Here is a 16,677-nt window from a genome sequence, read left to right as displayed (position 1 = left end):
CAGAGAAGATGGGCAAGGGGCCAGTGGCCCAGAAGGGCACCTTGGGGTGTGCGGCATCTTTCCTGTACCAGGGAAGAGCAGCCCCGGTGAGGACATGCCTTGGCAGAGAAAAGGAGGCACTCAGATTGCAGATGCAGTATCTCTTTCAGCATCAAACAGCACCGGTAGGCACAAGCCCCAGACTCCAAACATCATTAGTAACTGAGCCAAGCCCCTGAGGCCATGACAAACCCTCCCAACGCTCAGTGAGCTTACAACCCAGTGCCGCCAACACAATTATCCAGAGCCCAGGGTTGGGGGCTCGGGCTCTGCACACCCTTCCCTCAAAGCATTTCCCCGGCTATGAAAGAGAGATGGACATACTCCTAGCCCCAACCAGAGTCCTTCCTGCTCCATCCCCAGCAGACCGCAGACCCTCCCACAGGACTATGTCTGCACAGGGGGTTAGGAAGGCACAGAAGGGCACTGAGTGCCTCAGCAACATAGTGCCACCCCTTCCCACCTCCACTCATCCGAGGGTTCAACTCCAGCTGGGAGGTTCTGCTCCCGTCAGTGTCGTTGGAGGTGGCAAAGAGAAAGTCACTGCATTTTTTCCCTAGGGCTGCCCTAACGAACTGGATGGCTTAAAACCACAGAAATTCATTCTCTCACATTTCTGGAGGCTGAAAGTCTGAAATCAAGCTGTCAGCAGGGCCATGATCCCTCTGAGGGCTTCAGGGAAGATCCTTCTTTGCCTGTTCCTAGCTTTGGGTGGTGGCTATCAATCCTTGGTTTATAGCTGCGTCACTCCAGTCTCTGCCTCCGTCATCTCCTGAACTTCATCCCTGTGTGTGTTCACAGGGCCTTCTTATAAGGGCAGCTGTCATGAGCTTTATGTTTAGCCTATTCCAGTATGACATCTTAATTTAAAATTCAATCTCCAAAGACCCCATTTCCAAATTAGGTCACATTTCTGAGATTCAAGGTAGACATGAATTTTGGAGCAACACTGTTCAATCCACTACAGTTAACCCAAGCTGAAGAGCCTACACCAACTGCTGGTCTCTGTCCTTCAGCCAGCAAATCCAGCACTTTTAGCATCTCAGAAGATGGATGAGGGGTGTATCTGGGGTACTGCATCACAGCGATTCCGACAGACCTGAATCTAAGAACATTCCCTGCGGGCAGACCACCGTATTGCCTTTGGAATAACATCACCACTTCAAAACAATTTTACATTCATTTTTTCATCTGACCTTCTCAGTGAGGTGGGCAAAGCAAGTAATATTAACCTCAAAATACAGAAGAAACTGAAATTCACAAAGATGAAATAACTTGCCCCAGGCCACCTTGCTGGGTAGAAGCAGAACTGGGATTATGATCAGGATCTCTTCATGCTCAGTGCAATGTATGATCGACCATCCCAGCCAGCTTACTGTCATAGATGACACCATCTAACAAGAAAAGTGTCACCACAATCCTAGGGTTCCAAATGTCCTGGCTATTCCTTGGGTGCTCAGTACTGAACTCATTTAGGTCCTAGACACTGGAGAGACAAGGATTAATAAAATAGGGTCTTTGTTCTCAAGGAGTTTCCAGTCTAGAGGGGAAGACCAAAACACCTGATCAAGCACGCAAGGTAGTATGTTCTACACATTAGGGTGGAAAACTGAAGACATCAAGTGGGGAACAAGAGGGAGTGGTCAACATCACCAGGAAGAGGGCAATCTGGAAAGGCTTCAAGGAGCAGAGAATATCTGAAGAGAGTCTTTACAAAGATATCGGTGGTCCTGGATCAGGAAAAAAAAATTACTGTGAGGAATAGTATTCAGATAACTGTAAATATGGCTATAAACTCTCTATTAGATAATGACTTGTTATCCATGTTAAATGTCCAGAATGTGATTGTTATGTCATGGATATGTTAAAAAAAATTCCAGGATATCTTTTACTGAAGCCTTCAGAAGTAAAGGGTGCTGGTGTCCACAGTTTACTTTCAAATGGCTAAGCAAAGAATAATAACAAGATGAGTGTGTGTGCATAAAAAGGATATAGAAAAGAGACAAAGACGGAAGCAAATGTAGCAAAATGCTAATAACTGGTGAAACCAGATGAAGGATATTGGGAGGGATACTGATATTGCAACTTTCCCATAAGCCTGAATTTTTTTTCCAAAATGAATAGCTTAAAAAGATAGGGACTGAGTTGGAACACGAATGAGTCATTTAAGAAATAACTAGACTGAAAAATTATTGGATTAAGATGTGACTAAATATCCTTGCTGCCTAGCAAGAAAGGCAGAAGAGGTTGACAGAACACCTAGGTGGCAGCTAGAAATGAAACTATTTCATCTTTAAAAAGTTATTTGGAGGTCAACATGCAGGCTGAAGGGGGAGAAGGAGAGAAGCAGGGATCGGCAGGAGGAGCACCTGAGCAAAAGCCCAGAAGCCCAGCCAGCCTGAGCGTGTGCTGGGTGGGCATGGCTGGTGCATGTAGATCAGAGTAAGAGCTGCAGCTGGAAAGGTTAGCAAGGACCAGATCACAGGGGAACTTGCCAGCCACATGAAGGAGCTTAAGTGGCTTCTGAGAACCAGTTGAGAGTCACCGAAGGGTGTCATGCAGGAGAATGACTGAGATTTCCCACATGTGGAAGGTGGCAGCAGTTTGGAGAGTGGATTAGAGCAGAGTGGAGATCATATGTGAGATGTGTTACAAGTCATTTATCACAGATAATAGGTAAGGACCAAAGAGGATTTACTTTAATAAATTACAGTAGATTTAAGGTTACACTTATAATAGCATCAAACTCATTCACTTGCCTTCTAATTGCTTTATTGTACGTCAGGTGTTTATACCTAAAACAGGAAGTGCACCCAGCAAGCTAGCATCACCCTTCCCATGCATCACAGTCAAGAAGAGGTTAAGAACCACTGGACCAGATGGATGAAAGAAGAGAGTACATGATCCTCTACAGCCCTGCAAAAATCCAGGAAACAAATGATGCAGACTTAAGACCAATTGTTTTCAGACTTTTGGCCACTGAATCCTCCTCAACCAATATGCAAAACAGATAAGTATGCAATTGCTCTAGTTGAATCAGGGATGAGAAGCCCCAAATCTTGCCTATCAATACCCCCTTCCATTCCAACCTCAGAAGCACCTGAAAGGACTCAAGTAAAACAGTTTGAAAGCCACTGGCCTAGACTGTTCAGGAGAGGGTAATAATGAGAGCCTAGAGAGGAGGTGAGAGATGCAGAAACGTAAGAATCCATTTCTCAGTTGAGTGTAAATAATAGAAAGTTATTAGACTATGCTAGCATCCTAGGTTTCTGGCTTGAGGACCTGGGAGGAAGATGATGGAGACAGGAGAAGCAGGCTTTGGAGAAAATGAAATCTTCCATATGCTGAATTAGCAAGTGCATGTGGACACATCCCAAGGAGGCAGTGGAACAGGTGGCTGAGAAAGATCAGGAGAGAGTCTCTCCTGGAGAAATACATCAGGAATTCATTAGTAACTGGGGGTAATGAAGTTCAAGGAAACGAAAAAAATCCAGAAAACAAAGCAAAACAAAAAGATAATATAAGAAAAGACAAAAGGAGAGAACACAGGATAGAATCCTGAATAATACCAACATCTAACAGTTGGCCAGAGAGGCAGGAAGATAAGCAGGTTCATGACATCTTAGAAGCAAAGAAGAAGGGAAACCATGTTACCAGACTCAGGTTTGGCTGCTCATCACTCAAGAATCCAATACTGAGAGACTAGTGTTGGGTAAATAGAAAGATAGCTTTATTGAGGAAGCCAGCAAACCCAGAGAGAAGGTGGACTCATGTCCTGAAGAACCTACTACCCACTGTCAGCTTTTGCTCAGAGATAATATAGGGAAAAGAGGAAGGCGCTATGTACTAAGGAGAGGGCTGTGGGGTATGTGAACACCTCATGGACACTCTTCTGATTGGTTGGTGGTGAGATAAGCGGGAGCCAACAACATCAGCCTTCCAGTTCCAACCAGTCTATGTGCTTGTGGTCAGCATACAATTAACTTCTTCTACCCAGTGGGGGTTTCAGTACCTGCAAATCAGCTCAAAGAATATGGCTCAGAATATTATCTACAGCCCTTGAGGAGGAACTAAAGGTCCTTGACTTTGTTTAATGGCTAAACTATTATTATTTTTTCTTGCTTGACTGTTTTCCTTTGCCTCTGCATTTTCTCAGTTCTTCGATTAAATTTATTCTTTGAAAGTTGGGGAAGACCTAGGAGGCTAAAGTTTTTTTGTTTTTGTTTCTGTTTTTGTTTTTTGTTTTTTGTTTTACAGACAAGATTCAGGTGGAGGACATGGAGGGAGGGTCTGTCCCAGAAAGACCCCCATAGGGTCCTGTTCAGTTACAAACAGAGATCATTGCTATACATTCTCTGTGTTCCCATGACGCTGAGATTAGACTCAAAACTTAAGAATCATCACAAGGAATTATGTGAAGAGAGTTGAAAACCTAACTATTTCTTCATTTTAGCTGAATTCAAGGATAGAGATTTTCTCATTTATAAATATATCCTGGGCTTAACAGAGGCCCTGGAATATAAGAGCTTTATAAATATTTGTTGAGTGAGTGAACTAATTAGTGAATCTTTAAGAACTATTTGGAGAAAGCATTATAATAGCTTTAAGAGCCAAGAAGAACTATGGAGAGGATCAGGGTGAACTCGAGGACCATCTGGAATATTCCCCAGAGGAAGACACATACCAAACTGTGTGTTGGCTCCCAGAAGACCCAGCAGCCTGGTCATGTTCCACACAGGGCAAGATTTAAGGAAGAGCAGTAGAAACAAAGGGAAGCCAGCCCAAGTGGGCCTCATGGCCCAGGAGCACAGATGGACAAATCTCCATGGAATGGAGCCAAAGAGCCAGGAGGAAATGGAAATTATTGGACGTGCTTAAGAAAACGTAAGATAATAAAAAATAGAAATTTGGATTTGGGTTCTCACTGTATTATTGAAACTATATTTGAGAAGTGAGGCAGACAGTCCTGAAGGGAATAATGCCAAAGCAGCAGGAGAGATGATTTGTCCCTAGAAACCAGGCTCTCTTTCACCCCTCCTGACCCTGTAAGCAACATGGAAACTCCAGCAAATCTTCCTTCTTTCCAGCAACCAAATGGAACAGGAGAATCTAGGATCATGGTGGGAAAATTTTCCTGCAAGGGAACCATGTCCAGAGCCAACCTGCCCCAGCCAACCCTCTGATACTCAGCAGGAAGGGCGCCCCCTACTGAGCAGAAGCTTGTTTGCTCCTTAATCCAGAGTCATCACAATTGACCTTTTATATTATGGTAAACAGAAGATAACAGGAATTCACACTCTGCAGTTAGCTGGATAGAACCCAGTGCATAGCCTGAAAGGTAAGAGTAACATTAAGGCACGCTTCTGCTTGGGAAGCTGAGGGACTTTAATTTCTGCAAATATGTAATCTGTTGACCAAGAACACAACTCAGCTGTTTTTGCCTCTGCCCTGCCACCCAATAAAGAGGCCAGAATGGAGGACGGGTAGGAGCTTATAACAAATTCTTTTCTTCTGTGATATGGATAATGTTGACGAGGCAGAGTATTCTGTTGGCCACACGTCTTCAGAGACTTCTGGGCAGAGTGTGTTGAAAGTTGTCCTTTCCAATGCAACTTCCAAATGGTCTCAGCATGAATCGGAGCATTCTGATCACACATTTCTTGGCTTCTCTTCAGTGTTTTATCACTTCGCTTGGTTTTAGAAAGTGTTTTTCCACCCTTTGGACGGGTAAGACCAAACTCTGATCTAGATGAGAACTCACAAAGGAGAGTGACCTCAAAGTTCCTGAAGAACGGAAGGGTACAGAAAGGGGGAAAAGGAGAATGAGACATGGGGATGGGGAGAGAGAGAGGCAATGAGACACGGGAAGAGAGAGACAGTCTGGAAGGATGCTGAGATTTTAATGTGGCCATCTCTAGGATGAGGAATGTTTTAATTTTCCTCCTTTGGTTTAACTACACTTTCTACTTTTTTCTTCAAGGAACTGTTACGATTTTTAAGTAGTGAAAAATAAAAGTTATTTTATGACCAAAAAAACTCCAAATTAACAAGATCTAAATCTCATAAGGTAAGATTTCATACTATTTTTTTTAAAAAGGTTTTAATGTGTGCTAAAATATACACAACATAAGGGTTACCATTTTAACCACTGTAAAGTATACAGTTCAGTGGCATTGAGTACATTGACAATCTTGTCCAACCATCACTACTATCTGTTTCCAGAAATTTTTCATCATCTCAAGCAGAAATTCTGTATCCACTAGACAGTAACTCCTGATCCCCCACTCCTCCCACCCCTATAACCTCTATTCTACTTTCTGTCTCTATGAATTTGCCTATTCTAAGTTCCTCATAGTGGAATCATACAATATTTGTCCTTTTGTATCTGACTTATTTCACTTAGCATAACGTTTCCAAGGTTCACTTATGGTGTAGTGTGTTTCAGAATGCCATTCCTTTTTAAGGCTGAATAATATTCCATTATATGTCTATGCTGTATGCTGCACATATCATCTGAAGATGGACATTTAGGTCGTTTCTACCTTTTGTGTGTTGGGAATGATGCCACTATGAACATTGGTGTGCAAGTGTCTATTCAAGCCCTTGCTTTCAATTTTTTTTTGGGGGGGGTAAGTTACCTAGAAGTGGAATTGCTGTATCACATGGTAATTCCATCTTTAACTTTTTGACAAAACTCCACACTGGTTTTCACAGCAGTTGCACCATTTCATATCTCTACCAGCAATGTATCAGTTTCTAATTTCTCCACATCTTTGTCAACACTCGTTATTTTTCTTTTTTCTTTTTTTTGATTAAAGCCGTCCTAATTTGTGTGAAGTGAGATCTCACTGTCGTTATGAGTTGCACTTCCCTAACGATAAATGATGCTGAGCAGCTTTTCATGTGCATCTTGACCATTTGTGCACCTTGTTGGGAGAAATGTCTGTTCTGGTCCTTTGCCCAATTTTGAAGTGTATTTTTGTTGTTGCTGAGTTGTAGGAGTTATTTACAGATTCTGGATATGAATTCTTCATCAGGTATATGATTTGCAAATATCGTCTCTCATTCTGTGGGTTGTCTTTTCACTCTCTTGACAGTTTCTTTTAACAGATCAAATTTTAAATTTTGATGAAGTCCAGTTTATCTAATTTTTCTTTTGTTGCTCTGCTTTTTTATCTCCAAGAAGTCATTGCCAAATCCAATGTTATGAAAGTTTTCCCCTATTTTCTTCAAAAAGTTCTATAATTTAGGTCTTATGGTTAGGTCTTTAACCCATTTTGAGTTAATTTTGTACATGGCACAAGATATGTGTATAACTTTATTCCTCTGTGTGTAGATATTCAGTTTTCCCAGAACCATTTGTTGAAAAGACTTTCCCCACTGGCTGGTCTTGGCATCCCTGTAGAAAGTCTTACATGCTTTCCTTACATGCTTTTTATATTGCAAAAGACAACAGATTTCAATGTACTCTGTGGGTAAATGTGAAAATAAAATAGCAACACAGTACATTTGTATAAAGGGGTGGATAATAGAATCCTATATTTACACAGTGTTTTATGTTGTGAAGTAGTTTTGTGTCAATTAGATAATTCATGAGTTTGGGAGTTGTGCTGTCTGGGTTTGAATCCTAGCTCCAACCAGGATTCAATAAGCTTGGCGAGTATAACCAGGGGCAAGTCATTTGTTTCCTAGCCCTCAGTTTCCTCATCTGTAAAATGGGATTATACCATCCATTTCCCAGGACTGTTACGAGGATTAAAGGAGATAATTCACGTAAGGCACTGAGCACACTTCCCACCACGGAGTAACTGTATGATACGTGATAACTATTGCAATCATTACTGTCATCTTTAACAACATAACCTGGAGTGGTCTACGCCCATTATTTCTTGAGATTCCCACCTTAACCCTGTGAAGCAAGTGGGACAGTAATAATAGTCTCATTATAGAGATACATTAAGTTCAGAAGTATTTTATTGGACCAATGCCACATGGCAAGCAAGTGGCAGAACAGTTTTTTCCACACCTCATAAAAGAGCCAATATCAGAAACAAAGCAGCTTTTACACAGAGATCTGGTCCTTGGGCCAATATTCCTTTTACTAAGAAATTTGTCTGTCTTCACACATCCTAAAATAGTGACGGCTCACTGTTCTCCATCTTGAACAGAGAGGGAAACAATGGTGGAGAGGTTAAGAGTTCCATGGAAGGGCAGACCCAGGAATCAGGACAAATGTTTTCAAGAACCAGGAATGGGTTCAGAGCTACCACCGACTCATCAGAACGCTTCTTCAGTAATTAGAAAAGCCTTAAATGTGAAATAGCAGATCTGTGCACACCGCCTCCTGGCCAGGCAGACAGTGTAAGACGCTGTCGACGGCAGCTGCTGCCAACGCGGGGAGCCGGTTCTACCGCTGCAGGTTTCGGAAGAAGACTTAGCTGAGCTGAAGCTGATGTAAAGATGGCTGCTTCAGTTCACCAAGAGACAGTTACACAGTCCCTGAAAAGAAAGTTATTACGTACTTACCGTGGGCAAGGTGTGTTAGGAGATGCGCAGATATAAATTTAGTCATCTTTGAAAATTCCAAAACAGAGGGAAAAACAGGAAACAAGAAAGAACTATGCTTTAAGTCACCATGTATTAAGTGTCTTAAGAGTGTCTTGTGAAACTTCTATAATGTTGCTCCTATCAGCAAAGGTAAGATCTCTAAGTTTGTCCAAAACAATGTCCCATTGATTACTCTCCATCAAAAACCTGCCTGGTGGATTTAAACTCTCTATACTGAGCCCTCGATATGCAAAACCCCTTCTATATCTTCTAGCACTAAAGGGAAACACAGCGTTCCTGATGTAATAATGGGAGGGATGGCGAGGCTATAAATTTATGTGGATTTACGATCTGGCTCTCTCCCTTACCTCCATCTGTGCCAAACCATCCGGGGACGCTCCTGATTAATCATCTGTGGATAAAGTACATTACTGCAAGGTGCATGTTCTCACTCAAGTGCTTTCAACAAGACCCTAGGTTTCAGGATAGGAGTTGCTCAGAGGGCATCAAATACTTGGCCTTTTCTGGGCCTTACTGCTGTCTAAACCCGGGATGGAAAGAAATGCCCTCGGGACCAGGGAGAACAGAAAAGGCAGGCAGGCTTGGTGGTCTAAGCCTCGTGAGAGGCTGGGCAGCTGCCAACAAAGCCACCGGAACAGGTGACTCTGCAGGTGGGATGTCATCTAAGATCTCATCTGTCCTTAGAGGCTTTTTCCAGCCACGGGAGGCAGCAAGAGATAGTGGGAAGGGGCAGGCTTTGGAGGAAGATGGATTCAGATTCTGGTTCTGCCATTTAGTGTGTGAACCTGAGTAAGGTCTCCAAGTTTCAGATTCCTTTTCTTAAAAAGGAGATAACTCTATTGTATAGAGTGGTAGTGGAAGTGAGCCTCTAAAATGTTCCCAACGACCCTGCCTCACGGTGCTCATGCCCTCATGTCATCTCCCGCTGAGAGGATGCCATCCCTAGTGACCAACAAAACAGGGCAAAAATGATGGGGTGTCACTTCCGAGATTCTGTTACGAGAGAATATGACTTCCTTCTTGCCCTACTCCCTCTCTGCCTCATCTCACTTCCTGCCAACTGCCCTATGGAGTGGCCCACATGGCCAGGAACAGAGGGCAGCTTCCAGCCAATAGCCAACATGGAACTGAGGCCCTCAGTCCAACAGCCCCCCGAGGAGCTGAATCCTGCTGACACCCCTATGACAGAGCTCGGAAGGAGACCCTTCCCCAGGTCAAGCCTGAATCTGACTGCAGCCCAGCCAACACCTTGTTTGCAGCTTGTCAGAGACCTGAGTCGGGGGGCCCAGCTAAGCCACATGCAGATTCCCAACTTACAGAAACTATGAGATAACAAAGCATTGTTGTTCTAAACCACTAAGTTTAGGGGTAATTTGTTATGCAGCTATAAGGAACTAATACTGTGATATTGAGGATTTACAGCCAGTTCATAAGTGGTAGCTCTCATCTTCAGCATGAGATGGACCTAATTGCCTTCCGATCCATTTGTAGAAAAGATGGTGGCATGAAGATTAGGGGATGGAGGGAAGGAAGGAGATGACATTTTGCAGGAAATCATGAACTAAGCAGAAACTAAAAAGAGAAATAGAGCCAAATGCCAGCGATTTTGTGACATGTGATCATCTCCCTTCTCCACAGTCCCAAAATATTCCATTTGTGCCAGTGATTACAGCACCAGCATGGCTGGCTGTGTGCTGTATGGTGGTACCCTTCTCCCTTACCCTGTCCTCAAAGACAGGACCATGTCTTCATTTAGTTAATCCATAACCATGTCAAACATCATGCTTTGTAAATAATGATAATGGGGCTAGCCCATAATTGCTCTTCCTCCCGTTTTTAAAAAAGTTATTCTGGTAAGATTTTTCTTTCCATTCTTTTCCTATTGAAATCCCCCTCGTCTTTCAAAGTCCGGTTCACAGACAGCCTTCTCTCCTTGGTCTCCATGGCTTCTAGCTCTTTTTTCAATAATATTCAGCCCCTCTATGATGCTCTTAAACTATTTGTTCCTGCTGTCAGTCCTCATCTTATCTGGCTCTTGGTTAGAATGAGTGTGTTACAGCCGTCTCTCCCTCTAGGTGGCAGCCTCCAGGCCAGCAGGGGCAGTCTGTCTTACTCACCCTTGTGAGTCACAGTGCTCACCCCAAGTTAGTGGTGGATTCTCAGAACAACAAATGACTTCAAACAATTCTCTGAGATCTGAACTAACGAATCTTCGAGAATAGGACAAGAGGGAAAGTCACAAATTGTCACAGGCTTTTTCAAAGCCACAAGGGGCCACGTGTTCCCTCCAACCCAGCCAGGTTTGCAGAGCTTGTGGGATCTTGTAGGTTTCTATTCAAAGCACGCCATGGGTCCCTGCTGGCATCATCTCCAGGACAGAGAAAATGGAGCTGTGAACATTGCATCTGCAATGAGAGGAAGACCAGGCAAGAGGACACAGACAGACACTGTTAGAAACACAGTGATTTCACAGTTCTCCTAGCTGCTTTCTCCTGCAACAGGGCAGCGGCAGCCAAAGATGCCATAGACAAGTGGGGAGTGGGGCGTGTCAGTGATGCTACTCTGACAGCAGTAGGCCAGTAAAGAAGATGAAGCAGGCAGTTAACTCCCACAACCCATTGGATGAGAGAGCACCTGTCACCTTGGCAACACCTCCTCCCTGAGGGCAACCTCAGATCAAGGACGGCCCAGCCCCAGGCTGAGGGAGGACCAGGTCTCTCCATCCCCAGGGTCCCCAGGTCCTGGGCACTGGGTCTATTGCCTCCTAGGAGACACTGAATGAGACATAAGCAGGTCTGGATTTGGACCTCATGGCTTCAGGTGCCCTCATCTCAAAGGCTTTAGTCAGCATCCACCTGTGCTGTGACCAGTCAGAATAAGCCACGCAGGCTGGGGATTGGTCGGGACCTGCCTCTTGGATGGTGATTGGTCAGGACCTGCCTGCTTGGTGTAATTGGTCAACGCCTGCCTCCTTGGTGGTGGTTGGTCAGTACTTGCCTGCTTTGCTTGATTGCTGGGTGCTGTCCACGAGCAGGGCTTTGAATTAAGAAAGCACATTTGTCAAGGAGGCATGTGTCTGGAAGAAGTGTGGGGCAACAGAGGAAAGGAACATCCATCCCATACTTGACAGTTTACAGGGCATTTTAGCATGATTTCTTTCTTTGGATCTTCACCACAACCCTGTGAGATAGGTACAGCCAGCCCACTTTCACAGAGGTATTCATTCACTTATTTCACAGACGTTTTGGGAGCACGAATACTGGATCCAACTCAGGGGAAGGTCTGAGGCTAGAGAGCTGAATAAAAGGCAGCTCCTGCTCTCAGAGACCACAAGGTCCAAGAGAGAAGAGGAGGACAACACCATGTTCATCTGAGCTACTAATAATAGCTGATGTGACTGAGCTCTTCTGAAGCCAGGCTCTGTTGTGAGTGACAACTCATCTAACCCTCACAGCAATGCTGCGAGGTCGGCACGGGGAGTGCCCTTATATTACAGATAAGAAAATGGAGCCCCAGGAAGGTAACTAAATTCCCCCAAGTTCTCACGGCTAGCAAATGGCAAAGGTAAGATTTGAACCCAAGCAGTCTGGCTATAAAGTCTACACTCTAAGGCAATATAGACAATCAAACCTAATGTGACATGTTAAGTCCCAACTTAGAATTGCCCACCTTTCTATTGTACTGAAGAGGAATGGATAAGGCAGAAGATGGGAGAACCTAGGGCAGGAGGCACTTTAAGTAGGACTCGCCTAGAGCCCCAAAGGTCCACGTGATTTCTATTTTGAAGGCTTTGGTATATTAAAATAAATACATAAAGTCAAAGTTACAAAACTTCGGTATGTCTTAATGCTTATACTTAGCAGATGATCGTAAAACATACATGATGTAATGTAATGTAATTGTGCTGGTCACAAGATAATTCCAAGATTATAAAACCATATTGATTCATTGTGCATTTCCGGTAGGATGGCCCAGTAACGGGACACAGACCAAAGGCTGCATGACAGACGTCTTCTTTCAGTCCTGTCATTATGCCTCTGTGACTGGATGAAAGTTTTCACTTGGAGATGATGTCAAAATTTAAGTTTGTTGCTCTTTGTGATTGAGGATCTGAGAGCCAAATGGCCTTCTGTGTCTCCTGTGACTCGGCTTGAATTTCAACAGCCTTAAAGCCAGAGAAGCCATGCAAAGTGGTGGCTAAAAAGGACATTCGACAGCAGTATTGCATGGGTGTGAGTCTCAGTTCTGTTGCTTACTAGTTGGGTGATCTTGGGCAAATTACTTAAATGATCTTTGCTTCAGTTTCCCTACCCATCAAACAAGGATAATAAAAGTACCTACCTCCTAGGTTTGCTGTGAATATTAAAGTTAACACGTGTAAAGTGCTTTAAAAGAAGCCTGGCATATAGTAAGTCCTCAATAAGTGTTAACCATCATTATCTTGAAAAAAGGAATGGGGATTTTAGGTGTACAAAGAATGAGACATTCTAATTAAAAGCATCAGTGTATACAAAGGCACACTGGTATGAAAGTTCAAGAAATGTTAGGGGAAGTGGACGTAGCTGCTTGTGGCTGGGTTACTGATTCCACTTAGGCAGGGAAAGGCCAGGTTCAGATGGGAAAAAGCCTTGTACGTCACAATAAGGAATTAGAGTGAATTCTTTAGGAAACAGGGACATTGGTGTATGTTAAGCCTGACGAAAAGGTCTGGAGTGAGGCTCAGAATTATGTGACTCAGACGCAAGTGGTATATGGTAGAGTTGGGACTCAAAAGGCTGGTCTTCTTCTGCTTTCAAATCCTATGTTCTCTTCTGTCCACAAGAATGAACTTGCTTATCTACCTCACCACCCGGTTCCCCCAACACAACCATTTCATCCATCTCCTGGTGGGGCCATGCTGGATTTCCTCAGGAAACAGCTTTCTCCATCTTCAGTCCATATGGCCCAGACATTGTTACCACCTCCACTTCAGGGATATGCATTTGACTCAGGCCCTGCCAATCACAGTGTCACACCCCCCAGAAACCGTCCAAACACCATCATCATCATCATCATCACCATCACCATCCACATTTTCTGAGCCCTTAGCACATGCCAGGCACTATTCTAAAAGGTTTCCACGTAGTATCTCAATTAACCTTCACAACAACCCTTGGTGGTGGTTAAGCAACTAAAGGCATGCTAACTCCAAAGTCCATTTGCTTAACTACCCTGTTACACTGCTTCCTGCCTGTTGTGTTGGTCTGGAGGGAGATTGGTACCTCCCTGAAAGGCAGCTCAGGAGAAGAACTGGAACAATCTACTGTCTTATTTCCAGGGTTACTTAACCCCATTATTTAAAATAAATACAGAAACCAAATCCCTATGATTGAGCCTCAAATATGCACTTGCTTACTTTAAAGTTACTGAACATGCATTCATTCCTCAGACCTCCATCATCTCTCCAGGACCAGGTCCTATGCACGGCTCTACAAAGTACAAAGATGAATAAGACAACAGGCTAGCCCATGGGGCCACAGCACAGCCTGGTGGGAAGTCAGACCCTGCAGTGGCTTTTGTGCCACTGGTTCTAACCCTACCCATGGGACCATCTGCCAGATGCAGCCTGGATGCCAGCCTGGCTGCTCCCCAAATCAGAGCGAGGCGACAGGAAAAGGTGGGTAGCAGCCACATGAACAGGGTCATTGGGCCATGTGTCACGTGACTTGGGCCCTACTGGTGAGCTACTCTGATACTTCTTAATTTGCACCAAAAGCATGATGCATCTGGCTTACAAACTGCATTCTCCTTAAAATGATATCCAAGTCCACATTCTACCTTGGAAATTGTTTGACTTAGTGAATTTTTAAAGCCACACTCTTTATCAATTGCAGGAAATTTGGAGTGCAGGGTTGGGTGGGTGGGGGAGAAACGAAAGAGAAAATCAAAATCACCCATCACCCCAGCACCCAGAGGCAACCACTGTTCACTTCCTTCCCATCCCTTCTATATACATTTTTTAACACAGTTGAGATCATACTGTATAATCAATTTTGTATCTTGCTTTTCAGAAATGTGAATTTAAAAGTCAAGCACCCAAGAACCCCAGCTATCTCATCAACACTTCAGATGCCTCAGAAATGCATCAGAATTTTAAAAAATTGATTCTACAAATCTCCCCCCTCTACCTCTCTCCTGACCACGTGGGATTTGCAGCAGGATACACATGATATAGACACATCCCCTGAAGTGTAATAGATTTGAATTGCACACAAGTTGGTGAATGAATGTCTAAATAATTAGGAGGTTAATTAATCTAAAATAGAGGAGGATGAGAGAAATTTGAAGCTACAGATTCAACAGAGAGAGCTGCAAGCCTGTCTTGCCGATGGAAATAGAGGTGAGACACGTAGGCGATTAAAGATGATAACAGAGCCAGTTACTCCAATGGGCATCAGATGTCTCAGGACTGGTCGGCTGGACTGCATGCTGCTGGTGGTTCAGAGGCCCCTCGGTAGCAGAGATCAAGTGCACAGATGCTAAAGCCAGACAATCTAGGTTCAAGTTCAAGCTTTGCTGCTGCTCAATTTTGTGACCTTGAGCAAATTATTTAATCTCTCTGAACCTCAGTCTTCTTATCTATAAACAAGGATGATGTTAACAGCACCTACCTCATAGTATTGTTCTAATAATTAAAGAAGCCCATATATTTAAAAAAATCCCAAACATGTAGTTAAATTTTAGTAAACATTAGCTGTAACTAGCTGGAAAGCAGTATATCCAAGAGAAATGACTTTATCAAATTTCTTGGCTATGAGTCATGGTAAGAAATATACTTTGCATCATCACCCAGAACATACAAACATATACATTGTAGTTGCATATATGCATGTATGTGTGTGTATTTGTATGTGTGTATGCACATATATGTATATTTCATTGAACGCTAGGTATCCTTATCTGAGCAATGCAGCTATATTTTCCATTCTATTCTATTTCATTTTTGAAAATGCTGATTGCAACCCATGAAAATGACTTCATGACTCACTACTGAGTTTCAGTACTTGGCAATTTGAAAAATACTGGCCTGATGGAAAGCACATAGATTCTGATGTTAAAAACAATAACAAAAACCCAGCCTGGAATCAGATCTCACCTCTGTTACTTACTGCCTGTGTAGTGACAGAGAAGCTTTGTTTTGCTTGTTTGTTTTTGTAAAAAAAAAAATCTGACCTTCAGTTTCCTCATCTATAAAATGAAGCCTTTTCTGTGACCATCTCACCATCTTCGGACACAGGACTCGGCACCCAGTAGGTACCCCATCAGCTGTAGCTTTTGGAATTGATCTGCTTTGTGATGCAGACAGGACTCCGAGAGAAGCTCGCCCCCATTACCAATGCCTCTGGGACCTCCAAATGCAATTACCAGGGGGCTTTGTCTCGGGGCTTGGTGTGGAAGTAGCTTCCGAGATCCGTGATGGTCTTGCTTAACAGCACGCTTCCAAGTCCTGCTCTTTGGATTTGATTTTTTAAAGTACTTCCTTTATTTTAATTCAGACCCCAGGGACCTGGAAAGTACACCACTGCTTTTTCCCAATAAAAATCAGACGGGCAATAAGCATATTGCATTTGAAATGGTGGAGCTGGACGCGCCTTCAAAGGACACCGCATTAGGACTTGGCTCACTCCCAGCCTGTGTTAGAGAGTCAATTTCCCTGGAGGAAACTCGGCCACAGCCTCGCAGGCTGGTGGGCTGAAAGAAACCTTGGCTCTAACCAACTCTCTTACCACTGGGCCACTGAGACATTAAGAGGAGAGAGAAGCTGTATGTGTGACATCAGCCGCAGACTGGGACTCCCCTGCTACAGTACATTCCCCCAGCCTGGAGGCCCTGAACCAGAAGGGATCATCCATCCTCTTGGCCCCCCCCATCAGCCTGATCACCCAACAGTTATCAGAGGCATTGTTAATTCCTGGGGAGGACACTTTCAAGGTAGCTGTACTTATAAAACAATTTCAGTAGTAAAAAAAAAAAATTTTTTTAACATATAGCATTTACGAGATGCCAGGCACCCTTTTAATTGCTTCACAC

General features: G+C 43.6%; 1 long non-coding RNA gene across 1 annotated transcript; it reads left to right on the top strand.

Annotated features, from left to right (window-relative positions):
* Window positions 1–2,840: 2,840 nt before the first annotated feature.
* On the top strand, window positions 2,841–15,351 carry LOC140700934 (uncharacterized). Its single transcript, XR_012079690.1, has 4 exons — window positions 2,841–5,377; window positions 6,020–6,106; window positions 14,036–14,263; window positions 14,658–15,351. It is a non-coding gene; the product is annotated as an uncharacterized lncRNA (long non-coding RNA).
* Window positions 15,352–16,677: the final 1,326 nt, after the last annotated feature.

Source organism: Vicugna pacos, chromosome 13, assembly GCF_048564905.1.
Source record: "Vicugna pacos chromosome 13, VicPac4, whole genome shotgun sequence".
NCBI classification, from domain to species: Eukaryota; Metazoa; Chordata; class Mammalia; order Artiodactyla; family Camelidae; genus Vicugna; species Vicugna pacos.
The sequence above is the reverse complement of the archived record's forward strand: the minus strand, read 5'-3'. Positions and strand labels throughout refer to the sequence as shown.